The following is a 5925-nucleotide window of genomic DNA, read 5'->3' as shown; positions in this document are numbered from 1 at the left end:
GAATAGCAAAGTTTCGCATTGTGGTTCTAAAAAGATAGAGTTATATCCTGTCTGCGGAATATTAGCTCCAAAGACTAAAAACTACTAACGCAGCGTTCATAGGCAATGTTCGCTACCTCGTGTTCTCTTCCAAGGATGTACTGTAAAGTCTGCAAAATCCGATTTATTATTTTTCTGTTGACTGTTATTTATGGATATTCAATCATCTGAAATTGAACTTCTGCACAGTTCAAATAAATCTATGAAACACACAAAATACTACTTTACATCAACTGAAAAACAAATTGGGAGCACAGCATGAATGTAGCCAAAATGTTTTTGCCAATGAGACATACAAAGAAAATGAACTGCACTACATAACATTTTTTTTTCTTTTTTCCCCAACTTGACAGTTATTTTGGCAACACCCATCATGTTTAAATAATGAAAGAAGACGCTGGTACAACATTTATTTTAAACATTTTTATTTATTTACTTCCTCTTTGAAAACTTTGTTTGGTACACTACTGAAAATTAACACAAATTCCCCTTGACAGCACTTTATTCATTATACTTTCAGAGTCCCATCATCACATCGAGAAAGTGTTAAGTTATGTATCTGCTGAATTACCAGATTTTGTCATAACAAATCAAAGGCATGATTTTGATACAAGAACATGTAATTCTCTGTTTTTAACAATTCATTTGTATATGTATATGGAGCTTACTCTAATTGTACACATAACAAAAACTGACATACAAAGTCTTTTAACATGATTTGAACTTCTTTTTAAGTTGTTGCATACACAATTTCCTCTTGTTTGTAAATTTCTTTTCTTTCACATACTTGTATATTATAAATGTAATACTTGTCTTCAGAAGTCTCTCTTCAATGTCATGTTTATTACAAATTTTTTAAAATTATCAGGTAGTCTTGTTGTGTGACCATGACTATTTAGATACTCATACAGCTGATCATGGAGTGCCGTTTGGAAAATCATGACTCTTTCACTTGCATATTTCAAATGAGAATGCTTCTCACTATTCTCTTTAAATGAGGTAAACAAATGATTTTCAGTCACAACAGAGGAGTAGAGACTGGTATTACATATTTCACAATCATCTGGTACATGTATGGCTTTTTGTGCATAGCCTGCTTCATAGGCCAAGGCTTGTTGATCTTCTACAGACTCAATGATACCATCTGAGTAAGAATAAATTTGCTCAGGTGTATCAGTGTCATTCATCTCACATTCACTTAAATGTTCACTCCTACCACTAGCTGCCAAAAAGTGACACAAACTGCTCAAGGGAGTGTAATCATCATTTCCATAGTTATTTACACTCATGGCTTTGAAAGGCAAAGTCATATGATTGACAACACAAGTCTTCAGAGCTTGTACAAACTGAAAACAAGTTGGGTTTCCCTTAATATGCTATACCACATTTCTAAATGTGGCGAATTTTCTGATAAAGCACACCTAAATTGTTTTCCATCCCTGGGATATTGCTCATTACTGTTGAATGAATCAAAGTTATTATCTGCCTTTTCCACAAACTCAGCTGTGTATATAGCTTCAGATGGCAATGTATGAGTAGAAACATACATTTCAATTGCAGCTGCAACAGTATTGCTCATTTGTGCAGCAGCAACTTTTACCTTCATTTTGACATGGGAATCAGAAAAGTTAAAGTCTTGTGCTTTTAATTTGGGTAGAGTTTTGAACCTTTTTTTTATCCAACAACAAAATGTTCTGATGTACTCAAACTTTGCTGCTCTGTGTGGTTCAAATTGAATTTTATTATCTATCAAAGCATTTCTAGTGTTTTTGAGCGGATGTGGTACATCATAAATGGTAACAATTGGTTGATTATTGACGACAAAATGAAATATACTGGGCTTCAACAAATTTGCTTCACACAGTTGTTTAAGGGCCTTTTGGTTTGTTGCATTCTGGTCACATACAGTACAATCGACTTTGAACCCAATATTCTGTAGTTCACTCATGATGTGAACAATGAGTGATTTCAGATGGGTGTAGTGGAAGGTGGTTGTGGTAAAGTATTATGCTAGAACTTGTTTCCAAGTTCTGTGAATGCCTTTCAGCATAAAAACCAATGCTTGACTAACAGCTACAGGTGAACGTCCTAAATGACCCAAGTCCTGATACCCATAGATTAGCTGTTTGGATGCATCATAGTACATACCATCATCCAGAGACATTTCATCAGAAAGTAGAGCACAATACATGTAATTTTCATGCATATTACTTACTTCCCTTGCTAAAAAGTTTAATAAAGCTCGGTTAAGTCCTGTATCAAATGGTATGTGGGAAAGGACTCCCTTGTGCAGCCTGACAGATGGGAGGGAGAAGAAAGTGGCCAAATATCTGTACAACCGGGGACTATGCTTATAAATAGATAAAGCAAATGCCTTATATTGTATAGACAACCATACTGCTGTGGGCTGCATATTGGCATTTCTTAACTGACTATTAATAAAAATTTTCTCTTCTTCAATGAACTGAAATTTCCTGTCATCATACAACTCTTTTAGAATTTTCAATTTATTCCTCTCATTTTGTAGCTGTTTTTTCAATTTACACACTCTGGAAACTGTAATTCTATGCACTTTATACATTTTGTGTTTTCTTGGAGTTAAATTATATTTAGAAACGCCAGATCCTATTACACCTAGACTACTTTCAACATAATAAACTGGTGATGATAAAAAGCTGTACTCACCATCATCTGTGCCCTGTAAAGGGGGACTGCTTCATTGTATTACTGTAGATTTTGCATTGTGACCTGTCTCATCCACACTTATATTTGCACCTGATGTGAAACTACCATCACCACCACCACCACCACCAACACCAGTGTAACGCAGATGGATGGGAGGAGGGTGATACAACACCAATTACATGTGCTTTGGAATAACACCAGGATTTAGCGTGTATCTAGTGAAGTTCACAAAATCTACTTCATAAAAATGATCCTCACACACATAATAACAACTACAGTTGACACCTTCATCTATATTACAGATCAATTTTCACTTCTTTAAAGTCTCACTTTTTGATGCAGCTGGAAATTTATAGAAATGTTTATTATCGTGTTTGGAATTTGTTTTTACATAATAACTACTCCTGCATTCTGGAAACTTGCACGAGTATTTCAATCGCAAACTGGATCCTTCTCTTCCTGTATGATTCATCCTCATGTGTCTGAAATGTTATTCAAACCAAGAATTAGGAACGAGAAAAAATATCAGGTATGGTTTACATTTATTAATGTTAAAGAAAACTTAATGTGAAATGAATTTCACTATCAAAAATCATATTAGCTTATGTCTAAATGCAGCTATCCTGTACTGAAGTACTGATAACTGTTATCATGGCTTGTAATCTGATGTGGTATTTCTACAAAACAGTGAAAAAACAAAACAAAAGAAATTCTCATTTCTACTACTGATATGCACATCACTCTATTTATAACTGTGTGAGTGTAGTTGCATTATATTCAACACTACTTCATTAAACAGTGCTATCAGACAGTAGAAACACTGCTTATTGTACCGTTTCAGTATATTTCAGAATCTAGATACCATGATAGATATCAAATTCAACTGTACATTATCAGTAACAGTTACAGCAGTAAATCTGTATTACATTGTGTTTAGCATTAAAGTGCAAGAAAATTACTACTGCATTGGATATTGGCACAATAATATGTGTAAATGTCCAACTGCTTGAAGGACCTACTTTGTGTGACTTCCAAACAAATGTCTTATTATGTGAGAACACAACCTTTGTCGATAGAACAGCAACAAACACTTTTTACCTGGATAGAGTGTTATGTACTGTACAGAATATTTACTGTCGAAAACGGGAAATAGAACACACTCGAGGCATTACGAATCAATTACAACACATCCAATATTTGGTATGTAGTAAACGGCACAATAAATGGCACTTACTCGATCACTAAGATTATTTCGTGGCAAAAAGGAAGATGAATCAAAGCCAGAATTATATTCCATTACAGGATGCGGAAAGTTGAATACCAACTATGTAAAAAGCTGCTAGCATTGGATTCTCCATGAAATACAAGGAAATATGAACAGAAATAAGAAATATACTTACCATTTAAGTAAACTGAGCAACGGAAATTGTATTTCCTTGCAGGAACAAATATACAAGAGTCCGCAGAACGTAATGTGATGACACAACCTCGTGTTCTATATGAAACAAAAGTAAAAAATGTAAAAGCTGAATCATCACACCATCAAATATTACTAATGCACCCAAAAATTAAGCAGACTAATTACAACATACACTGCAATTTAAATGAAAAATCACGATCACGTTGCTACGATGCCAAAGCAATTATGGAAGACTAAGTCATCCAATAGGAACACGAGACTCTAGATTGCTAAACTTGCAGCGCTCCAAGTGGCCTGGGACCAAACCAACGTCGTGTTACCGGAAATCCCTATATGAGTTTCAGCCCCCTGGTTGTAGGTAGCTGTCTGTGAGAGAAAGACGATGGAGTAGGCAGTTTTTGTGGTGTGCTTTGTGAAGCTGCCAAGTGTTATATTGATTTAGGTATGTCATTATTCTTGAATTTGGAAGCAGAAGTTCTCATGCAAGCAAGGTAAAGATGTTAAATAATTATGATTTCTGTTTTTGCCAGCACGTTAGTATAGATGAGTTGGCTGATAGTTTGTGATTGTTGAGTAACCGCAGAATGTATGTAAACCGTTTCGATAAAGAGGCTAGTTAGGTATTTCACTTTGTAGTGTTTCGAAGATATGTTAACAGAGCTATATTTAATTTTATGACTCGCATTAATGTTGGATTAATGACGTTAGATAATACTTGGTGTTTAAATCTCATTGTTTGTCAATCAATTGTGAGTAATGTAACTTCAATTGTTAGATGTTTTTGAAAAGACAAACTTAACTTGCAACATAATTTTTCTAAAAAACTCAGTGTTAGAAATGCACCACATGTTTTTCAAAGAAGATGGATTTTCATACATGTTTTTATTTATCAGCGAAAACAATTTCATGTGCATTTCAAAGTATTATACCCAGCATTGCACGTCGCTGAGCCTTTTTTATGAGAGACCAGAATATATAGCGTTCCACTGTTGCTGCTTTAGAGGTAAGACAATTTAATTTAGTTTTTATATGCACAGGGACCTAAGTTATCAGTTCTGAACAGGGCCAGATGATGCAGTGCCTTAGGGGCTGAATGTATTTTGCAGAGAGTGCAATCATTTCGTGTAAATTTTTGCTAACAATAGCACAGAGTAAGCACACCACTTGCAGTTACAACACGCTATACGATAATTCGAGTTCAGTATCCATTCCACAGTTCATATATTCATTCAACGTAATCGTGAAGTTATATCACTTTTTAAAGAACGTTACAAGGTCATCGGTCCCTGGGCTTACACACTACTTAATCTAACTCAAATTATCTTACGCTAAGGACACAACACACAGCCACGCCCGAGGGAGGACTCGTACCTCCGACAGAGGGAGCCGCGCGAACTGTGACAAGGCGCCTGAGACCGCGCAGCTACTGCGCGCGGCAATGCGAATGGATATGAACACATTTTGCAGTATTGTGTACTGCATTCAGTAGGGGAACAGTCTGACGTCAATTCTGTATCAGCACGACAACATTCCCTGTAATAAAGCAGCTTCTGTGAGTCAATGGTATGCTGGTATGCGAGCAACAACGTTTTTGAAATAGAATGGCCTGCCCAGAGTCCAAACCTGAACTCAGTGTAACATCATTGAAGAGTTAGAACGTTGATTTGGCTACAGACTCCCGTGTCCAACATTACCTCCTCCTCTGGTTTCGGCTACTGAGGAAGAATGGGCTGCCGTTCCTCCACAGACATTCAGAAACCTCGCTGACAGTGTCCCCAGCA

General features: G+C 36.1%; 1 long non-coding RNA gene across 1 annotated transcript; it reads right to left on the bottom strand.

Moving 5' to 3' along the window:
- Positions 1-443: 443 nt before the first annotated feature.
- On the bottom strand, positions 444-4399 carry LOC126356225 (uncharacterized). The gene is made up of 3 exons (XR_007565611.1): positions 4317-4399; positions 4125-4219; positions 444-3206 (listed from the first exon to the last, which is right to left on the bottom strand). It is a non-coding gene; the product is annotated as an uncharacterized LOC126356225 (long non-coding RNA).
- Positions 4400-5925: the final 1526 nt, after the last annotated feature.

The sequence above is a fragment of the Schistocerca gregaria genome, chromosome 3 (genome assembly GCF_023897955.1).
Source record: "Schistocerca gregaria isolate iqSchGreg1 chromosome 3, iqSchGreg1.2, whole genome shotgun sequence".
NCBI classification, from domain to species: domain Eukaryota; kingdom Metazoa; phylum Arthropoda; class Insecta; order Orthoptera; family Acrididae; genus Schistocerca; species Schistocerca gregaria.
Note: the sequence above shows the minus strand (reverse complement) of the source record. Positions and strands in the feature narration are given on the sequence as shown.